Source organism: Hordeum vulgare, chromosome 1H (assembly GCF_904849725.1).
Source record: "Hordeum vulgare subsp. vulgare chromosome 1H, MorexV3_pseudomolecules_assembly, whole genome shotgun sequence".
NCBI classification, from domain to species: domain Eukaryota; kingdom Viridiplantae; phylum Streptophyta; class Magnoliopsida; order Poales; family Poaceae; genus Hordeum; species Hordeum vulgare.
In genome coordinates, this window is record NC_058518.1 from 481,083,360 (window position 1) to 481,104,007 (window position 20,648).

Genomic DNA, 20,648 nt, shown 5'->3' on the forward strand with positions numbered 1-20,648 from the left:
CCTAAAGAAACTTATATTTAGAAATGGAAGAAGTATGTCTATATAATTTCTTATGTAATTTTATATAAAACCTGTGAACACTATATTTAGAAACAAGGGGGTACTCTCGGTAGGCACATGCCGGAGTAATGCTACTCGTAATGCTCCACCTTGTACAGGTTCTAACGCTGTCACATAGGCAAAAAATCTGATGTAGCAACTAATTATTAGGAGAGTGATGAGTATGATGACCCCAGAAGTAAACAATGCTAAACGTGAGAACCTTGATAAAACAATTAAATGAAATAAATGCACCAATGCATACACAACTTCAGTTAAAAAGCATTAAATAAGTAGGCTTAGCTACAATAAGCTAAACAACTATGCATTGGGGACTTTAGTTGCTAAACTATTTAATGTGCTTTAAACATTACTTTAACACTAATGCATTGGAAGTGGCCTAAAAACAGACAGCCAGAGAACTTCTACTCCATTGATTGTGCCTTCACTTGAGTCACATCTCTTGAGAAAATACAACAACACCTGAAAAGAGAGGCAGGGACATGGGAGATTTCAGGAAAATGCAAAAGGTGTCGTTTCTACACAAGGACCGAAGTGACTCCATCCACACTTACGAAGTTCCATCGGGGGTAAATAGTTCGTGTGCGACATCATTGAGGTGAATTGGATGGACAACGACATCGTTGGCTGAAATGGCTCATGTGCGACGTTTTCACGAGTGGCAATAGCTCAGACAGGAATAACTGATAAAACGGCCGTCTGGCTGTTAACGTACGACGAGGTTAGGTTAGGACAACCCGTTAGGACAGGGGTTATGTGCTCCGCCAGGTGGGACCTACTTTAGTTGCTACGCCGCCCGCGAGTTGACCCCTTTCGCTTGATTCTCCCCTGCTCGACGACTCTCGTCGCCATGTGCCTCTCTTGGGTGGCAGTGGATAGCCTTTCTTGGCGGCGGAGCAGCTATATCTGGTGATTAATTTCGCAACCTTGCTCCATTCCCCACAATTTTGCAAGGATTTGTTGCCTCACGCTCTGTTTCCCCCGCTGATTTGGAATGTAGATTTGTGTGTCATGGACGGATTGAATGAGATGGAGGGAGGAGAGAATACTTCTAATCGGTAATGCACCCAACCCCCTTCTTTTTCTGTTCTTGAACTCCATTTGTGCGTCGTCCCGTGAAGTACCTTACTCCACTACCGCTTCCCCCTTCCCGCCATTGACAAATAGGGGCAGGGGAGATTCTCGGCCTACCTTCACAGTTACAGTAGAATTCTTTCCTTGCAAAGCCAAGCTAGTTGATGTTAGCGTCCAAGACATTCATAGAGATACATTTGTTCGGTGGGATGTCGATTGTAGAGATATTGATCCACAGGAGTTGCAGAGCATGGAGGAGAAGGCCGTCAAGGATTTGGTGGAGAGAATTGGGGAGAGTATTGTTTGGGGTCCAGATCAGGAGGTGTCACTCCTATGGTTCGACAATTGGAAGGGTTGTTATGTGAGAATCGAGGATGGGGAAGATATGGTAGCTGAAATTGATCGACAAGAAGGTTGGACAAGCAAAGCTGCAACTTTTTATGCAGAGTTAATTGATCTGAAATCTGATTCCAAAGTTGGTTATGTGCAATCAAAAATGCCTTCACAGATGGCAGATGCTGAGTGGGTTGCACAAAAGCAGATGTTGTTGCCGATGATTTCTGAACTGACAGTAATAGGTGAAGAAAGAAGGGATGATGCTGATGAAGAAGAGGGTCACAGTGGTGCTGGAACAGTTGTTTCTATTGATTGGAATGATGTAGATCTAGAGGAACATACAGATTTGGTCATAGCACCTATAGCTGACATTAAGATGGCCAAATTATTTGGCATTCCAGTTGATGACAGAGATAAGGAGAAAGATGACACTAGTGTGCGTGCTGGTGCTAACCCCCGAAATTCGAACCCTCAAGATGATGCTGATATCCTCAAGCATATGATGGAAATGGGTGCAGATGATGTGGATGATGCAGATGACAATGAGCTGGTAAATGTGTATGATAAAGAGAACCTTGTTATTGAAGTGGGGAAGTTGTGGACAAACATGGATGAGTTTAGGATGTGTTTCAAGACCTATGCAGTGAATCATGAGTTTGAGGCCAAGACCTTGTGGACCGATCGAAATAAGTTATATGTTAGGTGCCAAGGTTATGATGGAGGTGCCAATCCTTGTAAGTGGTACATATCTGCTAGACGACAACCCGTTGGAAGTACAATCAGGGTAAATCAAATCCCAAATCAGCATACTTGTATTACGAGTGTATACAAGTGTTGGACTCGAGACTGACAACAACAAGTTGTCTGAAGAAATTGCCATAGAAAATCAATCCACAAACTTGGCATGGCGCACAGATCACGTCCTCTGCCCTCAAGCTGTCTACAAATTCTATCCACGCCCTTCTAGCGATGGATGAACAAGTAAAATAAAATAGAGCAATGATACAACCATAAAATCCTTGTGCCATTGTATTTGCTTGCTTCTGCAAATCGACCATCTGCTTGAGATGTTTCTTGATCTTCTTCAGTTCCTCCCCGTTTAATTCGGACTCCGCAGGCAGATCGGCATTGCGCGCATTCCTCGTCGTTGTCACGACTCTATCCCCCCAATTCTCCACAACATTCGTCGGCAAGCCAAAATTGATCTCCTAGGTTGCCGCCCCGTTCGAATCAATGTAGCCCTCAAATTGAAGCCTCTTAATATACGCATCCATCCACTCGAAATGGTCACATTTCTTGAGGATCTGGAAAAAGCAACACGTACCCTAAATCCCAAATTCGACTACAAAAGCCGAAATGGGGAGAAACAAGAGCAAATCGCTGCCAAATAAGTGAAATCTAACCTTCCCATCCCGTCCTACCAGTGTCTTGCTCGAGCATCTCACAAACTCGCGCACAAGATTGCCGTTCTGATCCGTCTTACTAACGCACCGGTTCAGAGGATCTGGGCGTGGGCAATCAGGGCACCTTGTCAGTGACACTGCACCATACCTGTAATGCCCCAAGTGTAACCTTGCCATATTTGGAACCTTCCATGTTTGGATCCATGATGTCATGTATATGGAGTTATCATTTCATGTGGCTTATTTCATGTCTTCGCCTTTGCATTCATGCCATCCATAGCATTCATGCCATTCTTTTGTTGTTGTTGTGTTGATCCATATGTGTGGTCTGATGAGTGCATGTGGTGTGTGAAGTGATGTGCAAAGCTTGGGTTTCAACTTTGCTTGTTCTTCCAAAAACTAGGTTTCAACAAAACCCCTTCTTCTTTATTTTTCTTGAGCTCAAGATTTACTTGCTCTAAACCTGATTCTAAAATGTAGATCATTTAGAGCATTTTCTTGTGGATGTGGTGCTATGTCTAGGGTTTTTTAAAACTTTGTTGTTATGGGGTTTTAACTACAAAACAGATCAACTAATTCTGTTTTGTAATTATTTTTATTGCTCCAAAAATCATCTTGGTATTTTATTTAATTGGGTCATAATTCCCTTATGACCAGGGTCATTTTATTTTTATTTTTGCAAAACTGGATTTCCCTAGGTATTTTATTCTTGCTGTGTGTTGTTTTAAATGGAAAAACCCAAAGGGTTTTTCCTCTCTGTTATCTGGCACCAAAGGTTGGGCCTCCTCCCTCCCGCAGGCCGAGTGCCTCTCTCGTTGTAACGCAACCCATCTCCCGCGTCCATCTTCTTCCTCCTTTCCAGCGAGGCATAGGTCCCACTCGTCAGCGTCTCTCTTCCTTCCCCTTTCCTCCCGTTGATCCTCCTTGATGACCCACAAGTATAGGGGATCTATCGTAGTCCTTTCAATAAGTAAGAGTGTCGAACGCAACGAGGAGCAGAACGATCTGACAAGTGGTTTTCAGCAAGGTAATCTGTGCAAGCACTGAAATTATCGGTAACAGATAGTTGTGTGATAAGATGATTCGTAGCAAGTAGCAAGTAACAAAAGCAACAACGGTGCAGAAAAGTGGCCCAATCCCTTTTGTAGCAAGGGACAAGCCTGGACAAACTCTTATAGGAGGTAAAGCGCTCCCGAGGACACATGGGAATTTCTGTCAAGCTAGTTTTCATCAAGTTCATATGATTCGCGTTCGCTACTTTGATAGTTTGATATGTGGGTGGACCGACGCTTGGGTACTGCCTTTACTTGGACAAGCATCCCACTTATGATTAACCCCTCTCGCAAGCATCCGCAACTACGAAAGAAGAAGTAAGACAAAGTCTAACCATAACATTAAACTAGTGGATCCAAATCAGCCCCTTACGAAGCAACGCATAAACTAGGGTTTAAGCTTCTGTCACTCTAGAAACCCATCATCTACTTACCACTTACCAATTCCTTCCTCTAGGCCCAAATAATGGTGAAGTGTTATGTAGTCGACGTTCACATAACACCACTAGAGGAAAAACAACATACAACACATCAAAATATCGAACGAATACCAAATTCACATGACTACTTATAGCATGACTTATCCCATGTCCTCAGGAACCAAAGTAACTGCGGACAAAGCATAATCATATTCATGACTAGAGCGGTAATGAGTAGCATCAAGGATCTGAACATATAATATTCCACCAAGTAATCTAACTAGCATCAACTACAAAAAGCAATTAACACTACTAGCAACCTTACAAGTACCAATCGGAGTCGCGAGACGGAGATTGGTTACAAGAGATGAACTAGGGTTTGGAGATAAGATGGTGCTGATGAAGATGTTGATTGTGATGAGTCCCCTCTGACGAGCGGAGTGTTGGTGATGACGATGGCGACGATTTCCCCCTCCGGGAGGGAAGTTTCCCCGGCAGGATCGTCCTGTCGGAGCTCTAGATTGGTTCTGCTCAAGTGCCACCTCGTGGCTGTGGCGATTCCTCGTGAAAGCCTCCTCTCGATTTTTTTGGAACGAAACCCTTCTTGTAGCAAGAGAGGGGGGCCAGAGGGCCAGCTGGGAGCCCACAAGCCCCCTAGGCACGGCCAGGGGGGAGGCCGCGCCTAGCAGGCTTGTGGCCTCCTGCTTGCTCCCCTCTAGTACTTCTTCGGCCCAGTATTTTTTATAAATTGCAAAATATATCCTCATTGTTTTTCACGACTTTTGGAGTTGCGCAGAATAGGTATCTCAAACTTGCACCTTTTTCAGGCCAGAATTCCAGCTGCCGGCATTCTCCATCTTCATGTAAACCTTGCAAAATAAGAGAGAAAAGGCATAAGTATTGTACCGTGAAGTATAATAACATCCCATAAAGCGATAAATATCAACATAAAAGCATGATGCAAAATGGACGTATCAACTCCCCCAAGCTTAGACCTCGCTTGTCCTCAAGCGGAAACCGAGATCAATAAATATGCCCACATGTTTAGAGAGAGAGGTGTCGACAAAACAAGATACGGACATGCATGCATCATGATCATACTCAGAACATCAATACCATCATATGAACTCTTATGCTAAAGTGACAACTCCTTTACAAGGTAAAGTATGGGTCAAGAGCCTTACTGAGAATTAACAACCGATAGCCTTTAGTCATTAAAGCAATTGCAATTTATCACAACATCGGAAAGAGTCAAACAAGAGCTTATAAAGCAAATCCACATACTCAATCATCCTTTTGTCTTCTACAATTGCTACAACTCATGTGGTACTCATGAGATCAAAGTTTCAGTCGGACACAGAGAAAGATTGGGGCTTATAGTTTCGCCTCCCAACTATTTACCTCAAGGGTAATGTCAACAATAATAATTCATGAATACTCACCTCCAAGTTGACATATGAATATAGATATTTCCCTAGCATATGACGTTAGCCAAGATAAAAGCGAAATAAGGAATTGGTGTAGATCACCATGAATCTTTCAAGGGCAAAAAGTAAAGGTACAAGATAGGCTCTTCGCAGGGGGAAGCAGAGGTTGTCATGCGCTTTTGAGGTTTGGATGTGCGTCCTCTTAGCATGGAGGAACGTCACTTTATATTGCCTCCTGTGATAAAGAACTTTATTATGCAGTCTGCCGCTTTTATGTCTTCCTCATCACAGGTTCATTCAAAGCTTATTTTCCACACACTAATAGATCATACATATTAGAGAGCAATTTTTATTGCTTGCACCGAGGACAACTTACTTGAGGGATCTTATTCAATCCATAGGTAGGTATGGTGGACTCTCATGGCAAAACTGGGTTGAAGGTATATGGATGCACAAGTAGTATCTCTGCTTGGTGTGGGAGTTTTGGCTAATATGAGGTGGAATTAATCGTCACATGCTAAGGGATCTCTAGTCATATAACATTGTTCGGAACCAAGCAAACACAATTCATTATATTGTCTTCCTTGTCCAACGTCTACTTCTAAGCATGTAATAGTAGTGAGTGTTCACAATCATAGATGGTGTTAAAGATGATATATTTATATGTGAATCTCTCCTTCTTTATCACTTCCTATTAATTGCAACAATGACCAAGGTCTACGTTTGTCTACCCTCAACAAGTTTCAATGAACATGCTTTTTATATGTGAAACCATCACTCCCCATAAGATCATTACATGATCTTTCTTGCTTTTGTTCTTTTCTCATTCTTTTGATCATGGCATGAGGCAAGGCCCTTAACTAAGACACTCTTTATTATATGACTCATGAACTCGAATACATCGGGGGTGACACAAAGCAAAACTCAAGCCTAATACACTAAGAACTTTATTCTACTAGAGAAAGATAAAACCAAAAAGGAACGAACTAAGAAAAGGTAAAGGCAAAAGATGTGATGTTGATACGATACAGGGGAAACTCCCCCAAGCTTGGCACAAGCCAAGGGGATTGCCCATACCCATGCTTAGTTGTCTTCCTTCAAAGGTGATGGTGGTGGAGTTTTTGCGGAGGTCTTGAACTTGTTTAATTTCCTCTTGAGCATAAAATTCTGCTCCTTCAAATCATTAATTTCCTCTTCAAGCCTCAACACCCTTTGGCATAATTCTTGCTTACTCTCCTGCAAAAGACGAGAAGGGATAAACAAAATCTTAGGCTTTTTCCTTGAGTTAGGGAGGCTCGACTTCTTGAACTCCACATGTGTGTCTCCAGGTGGGGGTAGAGGAGCCTCCTCTTCATCGGAACTTGTTCCTTCCTTCCCTTTGGGATCATAATCTTCTTCCTCATCAGTGGTCCAATTATAACGATCCAAGTCCCCATAGACCTTGGGGTTAGCAAGGTAATCAGCCACATAGATCTCCCCCTCTGAATCTTGAGAAGACATCTTGCCCTAAATCTGCGATAGAAAACAGGCTCGAAACAAAAACAGAGGAAAATTGAGTGATACGAGGGTCAGACCTTACGGGAGAATATATAATGATTTTTTTTGACCAAAAGGAGTACTCCGCAAGAAAATGGAGTCTGGGAGGCACACGAGGTGGCCACAAGCCCCCCAGGCGCGACCAGGGGGTGGCCCGCGCTTGACAGGCTTGTCGCCTCCTTGTGCGCTATGCGGACTACTTCAAAACTTTCTTTTTTTGGAGTCGGTTTACTTACCAAATCACATACCTCTTCATTTTCGGGGTCTGAAACAGGCCGATAAATATCCCTTATGTACTCCTCCGGAGTTATGGTATTGATAATATTGCTTTCAACATTTATGGGAGTACCTGAGATATAATGCTTGATTCTCTGCCCATTTACCACTCTCAGAAAATTACCTTCCGTGTTGTTGATCTTGATGACACCGAAACGATATACTTCCACAACAATGTAAGGACCTTCCCACTTGGAGAGAAGCTTGCCTGCAAAAAATCTTAAAAGAGAATTATATGGCAAGACATAATCACCTACATTGAACTCACGCTTTTGTATCCTTTTATCATGCCACCTCTTAACCTTTTCTTTGAACAACTTGGCATTTTCATATGCCTGAGTTCTCCATTCATCAAGTGAGCTAATATCAAATAACCTGTTCTCACCAGCAAGTTTTAAATCAAAGTTGAGCTCTTTGATTGCCCAATAAGCCTTATGCTTTAGCTCGAGAGGTAAATGACATGCTTTGCCGTAAACCATTTTGTACGGAGACATGCCCATGGGATTCTTATAGGCAGTTCTATAAGCCCACAGTGCATCACCGAGCTTCTTAGACCAATTGTTTCTAGACCTGTTGACAGTCTTTTGTAGAATTAGTTTAATCTCTCTATTACTTAGCTCTACTTGACCACTGGACTGGGGGTGATAGGGAGATGCAGTTCTATGATTGACATCGTACTTAGCAAGCGTTTTACGGAAAGCACCATGAATGAAATTTGAACCACCATCGTTCATTAGATATCTAGGGACTCCAAATCTAGGGAAAATAACTTCTTTAAGCATCCTAATAGAGGTGTTGTGATCAACACTACTAGTTGGGATAGCTTCTACCCACTTAGTGACGTAATCAACAGCAACTAGGATGTGAGTATACCCGTTGGATTTTGGAAAAGGTATCATATAATCAAAGCCCCAAACATCAAATGGTTCAATAACAAGTGAATAGTTCATAGGCATTTCCTGACGTTTACCGATATTACCTATTCTTTGACATTCGTCACAAGACAAGACAAAGTTACGGGCATCCTTGAAGAGAGTGGGCCAATAGAAACCTGATTGCAATACTTTGTGTGGACTTCTATCTCCCGCATGGTGTCCTCCGTAGGCCTCAGAGTGACACTTCTATAGGATCTGTCCCCGTTCATGTTCAAGTACACAACGTCTAATAACACCATCTACTCCTTCCTTATAAAGGTGAGGATCATCCCAAAAGTAATGTCTTAAATCAAAGAAGAATTTCTTCTTTTGTTGGTATGTGAAACTAGGTGCTATATATTTGGCAATGATATAATTTGCATAATCAGCATACCATGGTGCACTACGTGAAGTATTGATGACATTCAGTTGCTCATCGGGAAAGCTATCATCAATAGGTTGTGGGTCATCAAGAATATTCTCCAACCTAGACAGGTTATCTGCTATGGGGTTATCAACACCCTTCCTGTCGACAACATGCAAATCAAATTCTTGTAGCAAGATAACCCATCTGATAAGTCTAGGTTTAGCGACTTCCTTCTCCATGAGGTACTTAATAGCAGCATGATCACTGTGAATAGTGACTTTGGAATCAACTATGTAAGATCTGAACTTTTCACATGCAAACACGACTGCTAAAAAATACTTTTCCGTAGTAGCATAGTTTCTTTGGGCACTGTCTAGAGTTTTACTTGCATAGTGAATAACATTCAACTTCTTATCAACTCTTTGCCCTAGGACAACACCAATAGCATAATCACTAGCATCACACATGATTTCAAAAGGTAAGTTCCAATCAGGTAGTCGAACAATAGGCGCAGTTATCAAGGCCTTCTTAAGTATTTCGAAGGCTTCCTCACAATCATCGTCAAAAACAAAAGGAATATCCTTTTGCAAGAGATTGGTAAGAGGCCGAGAAATCTTAGAGAAGTCTTTAATGAACCTCCTATAGAAACCAGCATGACCAAGGAAACTTCTTATACCTTTGATATCTGTGGGGCTTGGCATTTTCTCGATTGCATCAACATTAGCCTTATCGACTTCGATACCTCTTTTGGAAATTTTATGTCCTAAGACGATACCTTCATTAACCATAAAGTGGCACTTCTCCCAATTCAAGACAAGATTGGTGTCTTTACATCTCTGCAAAACTCGATCAAGGTTGTTGAGGCAATCATCAAAAGAAGACCCGTAAACGGAGAAGTCATCCATGAAAACCTCAACAATCTTTTCACAAAAGTCAGAGAATATAGCCATCATACATCTTTGAAAGGTAGCAGGTGCATTACATAAGTCAAAAAGCATACGTCTGTAAGCAAAGGTACCGAAAGGGCAGGTGAAAGTGGTTTTCTCATGATCATATTGTGCAACAGGTATTTGGGAGAAACTAGAATAACCGTTTAGAAAGCATAAGTGTGTGTGTTTAGACAGTCTTTCTATCATTTGGTCGATAAAAGGCAAAGGGCAATGATCTTTCCTAGTGGCTTTATTCAATTTCCTAAAATCGATCACCATCCTATAGCCAGTAATAATCCTCTGTGGGATCAATTCATCCTTATCATTAGGGGCAACGGTAATACCTCCCTTCTTAGGGACACAGTGCACTGGACTCACCTAATCACTATGAGCAACAGGATAGATAATACCTGCTTCCAGGACCTTTAGTATTTCTTTTCTTACTACCTCTTTCATCTTAGGATTTAATCTCCTTTGATGATCAACAACTGGTTTGGAATCAGGATCTGTTTTAATCTTGTGCTGGCATAGAGTGGGACTTATGCCCTTAAGATCGTCAAGAGTATATCCAATAGCGGCACGGTGCTTCCTCAGAGTTTTTAGTAACTTCTTTTCTTCATGCTCTAAGAGGCTAGCACTAATAATAACAGGATATATCTCTTTTTCATCGAGATAAGAATACTCAAGAGTATCAGGCAACTGTTTAAGCTCGAACACAGGATCACCCTTTGGTGGGGGTGGATCTCCAAGCAATTCAACAGGAAAATTATTCTTAAGGATAGGATATTGTTCAAAGACAACTCTATCTATCTCATCCCTTTCATCCATATGCATATCATTTTCATGCTCAAGCAAGTATTTCTCTAAAGGATCAGTAGGAGGCACGGCAATAGAAACTAGGGCAATAATTTCATCCTTACTAGACAACTCTTTTTCACGAGGTTGTCTACCAAACTTGGAGAAATTGAACTCATCTGACACACCTTCAAAGCCAATAGTGACAGTTTGCTTCTCACAGTCAATATGAGCATTGACAGTATTGAGGAAGGGTCTGCCAAATATGATGGGACAAAAGCTATCTTGTGTGGTAGCAAGAACGAGGAAATCAGCAGGATACTTCGTTTTACCACACAATACTTCAATATCCCTAACAATTCCCACAGGGCAGATAGTATCTCTATTCGCAAGCTGAATAGTGACATCAATGGGTTCTATCTCGACATGTGCAATCTCGTCTTTGATTTCATCATATAAGGATTGAGGTATTGCACTAACACTAGCACCCACGTCACATAAACCATGATAACAATGATCTCCTATCTTAACAGAAACAACAGGCGTGCCAACAACAGGCTTATGTTTGTCTCTAGCATGTGGTTTAGCAATTCTAGCAGCATCTTCACAGAAGTGAATATCATGGCCATTAACATTGTCGGACAGGAGATCTTTGATAATAGCAATGCTAGGTTCAACTCTAATTTGCTCAGGGGGTGTAGGTGTTCTAATTTAGCCTCTACGTATCACAGTTGAAGCTTTAGAATGGTCCTTTATCCTAACAGGGAAAGGTGGTTTCTCAATGTAAGCACTAGGAACAATAGGATCATTATAGGCAATGGCGTTCTCTTCAACTGGATTGGGTTTAACTACATTGACTTCTAAGGGAGGATGATATTTAAACCACTTCTCTTTGGGAGATCAATATGAGCAGTGCTATCCCACAGACAACAGCGCCAGAAATTGACACGTTGACAGAGGCTGGGCTTGCGTTGGTTCTTCCCTTGAAGAGGAAAGGGTGATGCAGCACAGGAGCAGTAAGTATTTCCCTCAGTTTGAGAACCAAGGTATCGATCCAGAAGGAGGGTCTCGTTAAGTCCAGAGTACCTGCGCAAACACAAGCAAGCTTGCACCCAACGCTTCAAAGGGGTTGTCAATCCCTTCAAGAATGTTTGCAAAGTGAGATCTGAAGGCGAAAAGTGCAACGAAGTAAAAAGTGTAAGGCTGAAAATATGGTGTGGAGTAGACCCTGGGGGCCATAGTGTTCACTAGAGGCTTCTCTCAAAATAGCAAGTATCATGGTGGGTGAACAAATTACTGTCGAGCAATTGATAGAACCGCGCAAAGTCATGATGATATCTAAGGCAATGATCATGCATATAGGCATCACGTCCGAGACAAGTAGACCGACACTTTCTGCATCTACTACTATTACTCCACACATCGACCGCTATCCAGCATGCATCTAGTGTATTGAGTTCATGACGAACAGAGTAACGCTTTAAGCAAGATGACATGATGTAGAGGGATAATCTCATACCAATGATGAAAACCCCATCTTTTTCCCTTGATGGAAACAACATGATGCGTGCCTCGCTACCCCTTATGTCACTGGGTGAGGTCACCGCACGGTATGAACCCAAAACCAAGCACTTCTCCCATTGCAAGAATCATAGATCTAGGTGGCCAAACAAAACCCACAACTCGAAGAGAATTACAAGGATATGAAATCATGCATAAGAGAGATCAGAAGAAACTCAAATAAGATTCATAGAAAATCTGATCATAAATCCGCAATTCATCGGATCTCGACACACACACCGCAAAAGAAGATTACATCGGATAGATCTCCATGAAGATCATGGAGAACTTTGTATTGAAGATCCATGAGAGAGAAGAAGCCATCTAGCTACTAGCTATGGACCCGTAGGTCTATGGTGAACTACTCACGCTTCATCGGAGAGGTCATGGTGTTGATGAAGAAGCCCTCCGTGTCCGAATCCCCCCTCCGGCAGGGCACCAGGACGTGCCCCAGATGGGATCTTGCGGAGACAGAAGCTTGCGGCGGCGGAAAAGCGATTACGATGGTCTCCTGATTTTTTCTGGAATTTATGGGAATATATAGGAGAAAGTCCTAGGGCAGAGGGCGTCCAGGGGCCCAAAAGCCTGGATGGCGCGGCCACCCCCCTGGCCGCGGGGTGGGGGCTTGTGGGGCCCCTGGGGCTCCCCTGCCTTGGCTCCCAAGTTCCCCGATCTTCTTCCGTTCCAAAAAAAATCTTTTCGGGGATTTTTTTCCGTTTGGACTCCGTTTCAAAATCTCCTCTGAAAGGGGTCAAAAACATGGAAAAAACAGGAACTGGCACTTAGCACTGAGTTAATAAGTCAGTCCCAAAAAATATATAAAAGGCATGCAAAACATCCAAAGTTTGACAAGATAATAGCATGAAACCATCAAAAATTATAGATACGTTGGAGACGTATCAAGCATCCCCAAGCTTAACTCTTCCTCGTCCTCGAGTAGGGAAGTGATAAAGAATGAATTTTTGATGTGGAATGCTACCTAGCATAATTGTCCTTTGCAACTTGTTTCACGTGACATGAATGTTCAGATCCGTAAGATTCAAAACAATTGTTTGCTATTGACATGAAAACAGTAACACTTCAAGCAAACTAGCAAAGTAATCATGAACTTTCAAAATAACAAGGCCAAAGAAAGTTATCCCTACAAAATCATATAGTCTGGCTATGCTCCATCATCCTCACACAACTAATGTAAATCATGCACTACCCCGGAATTGGCCAAGTAATTGTTTTCGCACTCTTACTTTCTCAAACCTTTTATAACTATCACGCAATACATGAGCGCGAGCCATGGATATAGCACTATAGGTGGAATAGAGTGTGGTGGTGGTTGTGAGACAAAAAGGGAGGAGATGGTCACATTGACTCGGCGTATCAATAGGCTATGGAGATGCCCATTAATAGATATCAATGTGAATGAGTAGGGATTTCCATACAAGAGATGCACTAGAGTTGTAAGAATGTGAAAGCTCAAGAGGAAAACTAGTGGGTGTGCATCCAACTTGCTTGCTCACGAAGACCTAGGGCAATTTTGAGGAATCCCATCATTGGAATATACAAGCCAAGTTATAAAACGAAGATTCCCACTAGCATATGGTAGTGACAATGCAAGAAGCTCTTAATCATGAAGAACATGGTGCTATCATGAAGCACAAGTGTGGAAAAAGATAGTAGCATTGTCCCTTCTCTCTTTTTCTCTTTTTTTTCATTTGGGCTCTTAGGCCTCTCTTTTTTTCTTTTTTTTTTATTTTTGGGCTCTTTTGCCTCTTTTTTCCCTCACATGGGACAATGCACTAATAATGATGATCATCACACTTTTATTTACTCACAGCTCAAAGATCACAATGATGATGACTCCATAGGAAATGCCTTCGGCAGTGTACCGGGATGTGCAACGATCTAGCATGGCGTATGACGTTGAAACATCTCGCTAGCTATCTTACGATCATGCAATGGCAATATGGAAGTGACGGCACAAGTCATGAGACGGAACTGTGGGAGTTGCATGGCAATATATCTCGGAATGGCTATGAAAACGCCATAGTAGGTAGGTATGGTGGTTGTTTTGAGGAAGGAATTTGGTGGGTTTGTGCACCGGCAAGAATTGCGCGACACTATAGAGGCTAGCAATGGTGGAAGGTGAAAGTGCATCTATACCATGGGCTCACATTAGTCATGAAGAACTCACATACTTACTGCGAAAGTTTTTATTAGTAATCGAAACAAAGTGCTAAACGCATACTCCGAGGGGAAGGGTTGGTAGGTGTTAACCATCGCGCGATCCCGACCTCAACACAAAGGATGACAATCAATAGATCAATTATGCTCCGACTTCCTAACATAGTGGTTCACCATACGTGCATGCTACGGGAATAACTAACTTCAACACAAGTATTTCTAGATTCACAACACCCTACTAACATGACTTTTAATATTACCAAATCCATGTCTCAAAACTATTTGAGAGGAATCAAGACTTCTCTTTCTACTCAATGCACATGAAGATGGAGGTTTTTGTATCCTCTTTGGGTACCTATCACATTTGGGACTACTTTCATAGCATAAGACAACTACCAAATCACGCACCGCCGTGCTCTAAAGACATAAGTGAAGCACAAGAGCAAAAGTATCTAGCTCAAAAGATATAAGTGAAGCACTATGAGCATTCTAGCAAAATCACGATGAGTGCATGTCTCTCTCTCTCTCAAAAAGGTGTGCATCAAGGATGATTGTGACACAACAAAAAGAAAAGACTCCTAAGATACAAGACGCTTCAAGCAAAACACATATCATGTGGTGAATAAAAATATAGCTCCAAGTAATGTTACCGATGGATTGAAGACGAAAGAGGGGATGCCTTCCCGGGGCATCCCCAAGCTTAGGCTTTTTTTGTGTCCTTGAATTTGGCTTGGGATGCCTTGGGCATCCCCAAGCTTGAGCTCTTTCCACTCCTTATCTCTTTGTCCATGAGAACATCACCCAAAACTTGAAAAATTCACAACACAAAACTTAAACAGAAACTTGTGATAACATTAGTACAAGAAACAAACTACCACTTATTTTGGTACTGTAGCAAACTTGAATTCCATCTATATTGATGATGGGATACTGCATTCTCACTTTTCCATGGCTAGTACCCCCCGATACTAACCATAGTTTCATCAAAACAAGCAACCAACTCAACAAAAAACAGAATTTGTCAAAAACAGACCAGTCTGTAGAAATCTGTATACTTCGTATACTTGTGGTACCTAACAAAATATGAAAAACTATGACGGCCTGGGGAAAAATCATAACAATCAGCAGAAAAAAGAATCAACTGAAAAGCTATTTCTGAATAAAAATTAAAAATCATCTCGTGAGCAAAAAGTTTCTGTCTTTTTCCAGCAGGATCAAACAACCATTACCAAGACTAGTCATAAAGGTTTTGCTTGGATCAAACACAAAAAGAAACACAAAAAACACAATCACAATAGAATTGTGAAAGTGTGGATGCAACAAAACATAAATAAAAAGATAAATTCATTTGGTTGCCTTCCAACAAGCGCTATTGTTTAACGCCCTTAGCTAGGCATAGAAGCGATAGAATCACGTATCGTTGTCTTTGGTGCTCAAACCATAAGTGGCCCTCATCATGGATTCATAAGGCAATCTTATTTTCTTTCTAGGAATGTGTTTCATGCCCTTTGTTAAAGGAAATTGAAATCTAATATTCCCTTCCTTCATATCGATGATAGCACTGATAGTCCTTAGGAAAGGTCTACCAAGAATAATAGGGCAAGTAGGATTGCAATCAATGTCAAGCACAATGAAATCCACGGGTACATAGTTCCTATTTGCAACAATAAGAACATCATTGATCCTTCCCATGGATTTCTTGACAGTAGAATAAGCAAGATGTAAATTAAGAGAACACTCTTCAATCTCATTAAAACCTAGAACATCACATAAAGACTTTGGAATCGCAGAAACACTAGCACCCAAATCACACAAAGCATTGCACTCATAGTTTTTGATTTTGATTTTGATGGTAGGTTCCCACTCATCATGTAGCTTTCTACGGATAGAGACTTCCAATTCAAGTTTCTCTTCAAGAGATTTTATCATAGCTTCAACGATATGATCGGTAAAGGCTTTGTTTTGGCTATAAGTGTGTGGAGAGTTTAACATGGATTGCATCAAAGAAATGCATTAAATCAAGGAGCAGCTATCATAATTGAATTCCTTGAAATCCACGGTAGTAATTTCATTACTACTCAAAGTTTTAACGTCTTCTACTCCACTTTTAATGCCTTTAGCATCAAGATAGATGGACTCCGAATCATTGGGGCACTTTTCAACCAAAGTGGATTCATATCTAGCCCCATAATCATTAGGTTTGACACAAGAAAACAAAGATCCAATGGGAGTCACACCAAGCACCTTAAGATCTTCGTGATTCTCATCACAAGAACACGCCTTTTTAAGCCATTCATGTCTAGCACGAATTTGGGCGGTTCTTTCTTGGCTCTCAATCATGGAGACACGCATAGCTTTCAAAGTTTCATCCATGTTGATATTGGGAGGAGCACATCTAACTTTCAAAGCATCAACATCACAAGAAATCCTATCCACGCTCTTAGCCAAATCGTCAATTTTGAGTAGTTTTTCCTCTATGGACGCATTGAAAATCTTTTGAGAGTTGATGAACTCTTTGATATTACTCTCTAGATCAGAGGATAATCTATTGTAATTTCCATGAGTATTGTTGTAGGAGTTGCCAGAGTTATTAGAGGAGTTACTAGGAAAAGGCCTAGGAACATAGTTTCCTCTAAAAGCGTTGTTGTTGCCAAAGTTATTCCTACCAACAAAATTAACGTCCAAGCTAGCGTTGCTACTCTCAATCAAAGAAGACAAAGGCATATCATTAGGATCCAAAGAAACACTTCTACTAGCAACCAAATTCATTAACTCGTCCATCTTAGCACTCAACGAGTTAATTTCTTCTATAGCGTGTACCTTCTTACTAGTAGGTGACCTTTGAGTGTGCCACTGAGAGTAGTTCGTCATGATGTTGTCTAAGAGCTTTGTGGCTTCTCCTAACATGATTTCCAAGAACGTTCCACCTGAGGCGGAGTCCAAGATATTTCTAGAAGCGAAATTCAAGCCAGCGTAAAAGATTTGAATAATCATCGAGGGACTAAAGCCATGAGCGGGACAATTTATAATCATTAATTTCATTCTCTCCCAAGCTTGTGCAACATGTTCATGATCAAGTTGCTTGAAATTCATGATATCATTACGGAGAGAGATGATCTTAGCCGGCGGAAAATACTTGGATATATAAGAATCTTTGCACTTATCCCAAGAATCGATAGTATTTTTGGGCAAAGAAGAAAACCAAGTTTTTGCGCGATCTCACAACGAGAAAGGAAAAAAGCTTCAATTTAATCACGTCATTATCCACATCCTTTTTCTTTAGCATATCGCAAAGCTCAATGAAGGTATTGAGATGGGATGCGGCATCTTCACTAGGAAGGACAGAAAATTGCTCTTTCATAACATGATTCAGCAAAGCGGCATTGATTTCGTATGACTCCGCACTAGTGGCGGGAGCAATCAGAGTACCAATAAAATCATTATTATTAGTATTCGAGAAGTCACAAAGTTTGGTGTTTTCATTCATGGTGACTTCGGCAAGCAAGCAAGCACACAAGCGAACAAAGAGCAAGCGAGGAAAAAGGGCGAACGAAAAAGGCAAACGAAAAAGGCAAATTGGTGAAGTGGGGGAGAGGAAAACGAGAGGCAACTGGCAAACAAAGTAAATGCAAGAGATGAGTTTGCGACACCTACTTGGATGAGTTCTGGACTTGATCTTCCTCCCCGGCAACGGTACTAGAAATTCTTCTGCTATCCCACAGATAACAGCGCCAGAAATTGACACGTTGACAGAGGTCGGGCTTGCGTTGGTTCTTCCCTTGAAGAGGAAAGGGTGATGCAGCACAGGAGCAGTAAGTATTTCCCTCAGTTTGAGAACCAAGGTATCGATCCAGAAGGAGGGTCTCGTTAAGTCCAGAGTACCTGCGCAAACAAAAACAAGCTTGCACCCAACGCTTCAAAGGGGTTGTCAATACCTTCAAGAATGTTTGCAAAGTGAGATCTGAAGGCGGAAAGTGCAACGAAGTAAAAAGTGTATTTCTGAAAATATGGTGTGGAGTAGACCCTAGGGGCCATAGTGTTCACTAGAGGCTTCTCTCAAAATAGCAAGTATCACGGTGGGTGAACAAATTACTGTCGAGCAAATGATAGAACCGCGCAAAGTCATGATGATATCTAAGGCAATGATCATGCATATAGGCATCACGTCCGAGACAAGTAGACCGATACAATCTACATCTACTACTATTACTCCACACATCGACCGCTATCCAGCATGCATCTAGTGTATTGAGTTCATGACGAACAGAGTAACGCTTTAAGCAAGATGACATGATGTAGAGGGATAATCTCAAACCAATGATGAAAACCCCATCTTTTTACCCTTGATGGCAACAACACGATGCGTGCCTCGCTACCGCTTCTGTCACTAGGTGAGGTCACCGCACGGTATGAACCCAAAACCAAGCACTTCTCCCATTGCAAGAATCATAGATCTAGCTGGCCAAACAAAACCCACAACTCGAAGAGAATTACAAGGATATGAAATCATGCATAAGAGAGATCACAATAAACTCAAATAAGATTCATAGATAATCTGATCATAAATCCACAATTCATCGGATCTCGACAAACACACCGCAAAAGAAGATTACATCGGATAGATCTCGATGAAGATCATGGAGAACTTTGTATTGAAGATCCAAGAGAGAGAAGAAGCCATCTAGCTACTAGCTATGGACCCGTAGGTATATGGTGAACTACTCACGCATCATCGGAGAGGTCATGGTGTTGATGAAGAAGCCCTCCGTGTCCGAATCCCCCCTCCGGCAGGGCACCAGGACGTGCCCAGATGGGATCTTGCGGAGACAGAAGCTTGCGGCGGCGGAAAAGCGATTGCGATGATCTCCTGATTTTTTTTCTGGAATTTATGGGAATATATAGGCGAAAGTCCTAGGGCAAAGGGCGTCCAGGGGGTCCACAAGCCTGGATGGTGCGGCCACACCCCAGGCCGCGGGGTGGGGGCTTGTGGGGCCCCTGGGGCTCCCCTGCCTTGGCTCTCATGTTCCCCAATCTTCTTCTGTTCGAAAAAAATCTTTTCGGGGATTTTCTTCCATTTGGACTCCTTTTCAAAATCTCCTCTGAAAGGGGTCAAAACATGGAAAAAACAAGAACTCACATTTGGCACTGAGTTAATAAGTTAGTCCCAAAAAATATATAAAAGACATGCAAAACATCCAAAGTTTGACAAGATAATAGCATGAAACCAACAAAAATTATAGATACGTTGGAGACGTATCAAGCTGCAAATGATTCACACAATGAAGCTATTATCTCAAAGTCAAGTCCATACTTAGCGCTAAAATCACAAAAGGTATTTGTTCAACAAAGATTTAACGCAATCAAACTTGAAATTCATACTTGACTCCTTACCTTCATCAAGCTCCCAATCTTCAGAGTTGCGTTTAATTCTTTCCAATAAATTCCATTTGAAGTCAATATCTTTCTTCATAAAAGAACCGGTACAAGAAGTGTCAAGCATCGTGCGATCATCATGAGAAAGCCGAGCATAGAAGTTCTGAATGATAATTTCTCTCGAGAGCTCATGGTTGGGGCATGAATATAACATTGATTTAAGCCTCCCCCAAGCTTGAGCGATGCTTTCTCTGTCACGAGGCCAAAAATTATAAATATAATTCCGATCACGATGTACTAGATGCATAGGATAAAACTTTTGATGAAATTCCAATTTCAACCGATTGTAGTTCCATGATCCAGTATCATCACATAGCCTATACCATGTCAACGCCTTATCCCTCAAATATAAGGGAAATAATTTCTTCTTGACCTTATCCTCGGGCAAAAATGCAAGCTTAAATAAACCACAAACTTCATCTACATAGATTAGATGCAAGTCTGGATGTGATGTTCCATCTCCTGTAAAAGGATTAGCCAGCAGTTCCTCAAGCATACCCGAAGGAAATTCATAACAAATATTTTCAGTAGGTGCAGCAGGTTGAGGAGAAACTCTTTGTGCTTCTGTTCGAGGTGAAGATACCCCGAACAAGCCACTCAAAGGATTAGTTTCCATAGAAACAAGTGAAAATAAATTTCAGCACACTATATAAATGTTTCCTTACCAAATTCCACTTACCAAAGGCGCTTCACTCACCGGCAACGGCGCCAGAAAAGAGTCTTGATGACCCACAAGTATAGGGGATCTATCATAGTCCTTTAGATAAGTAAGTGTCGAATCCAACGAGGAGAAGAAGGATCTGACAAGTGGTTTTCAGCAAGGTAATCTGTGCAAGAACTGAAATTATCGGTAACAGATAGTTGTGTGATAAGATGATTCGTAGCAAGT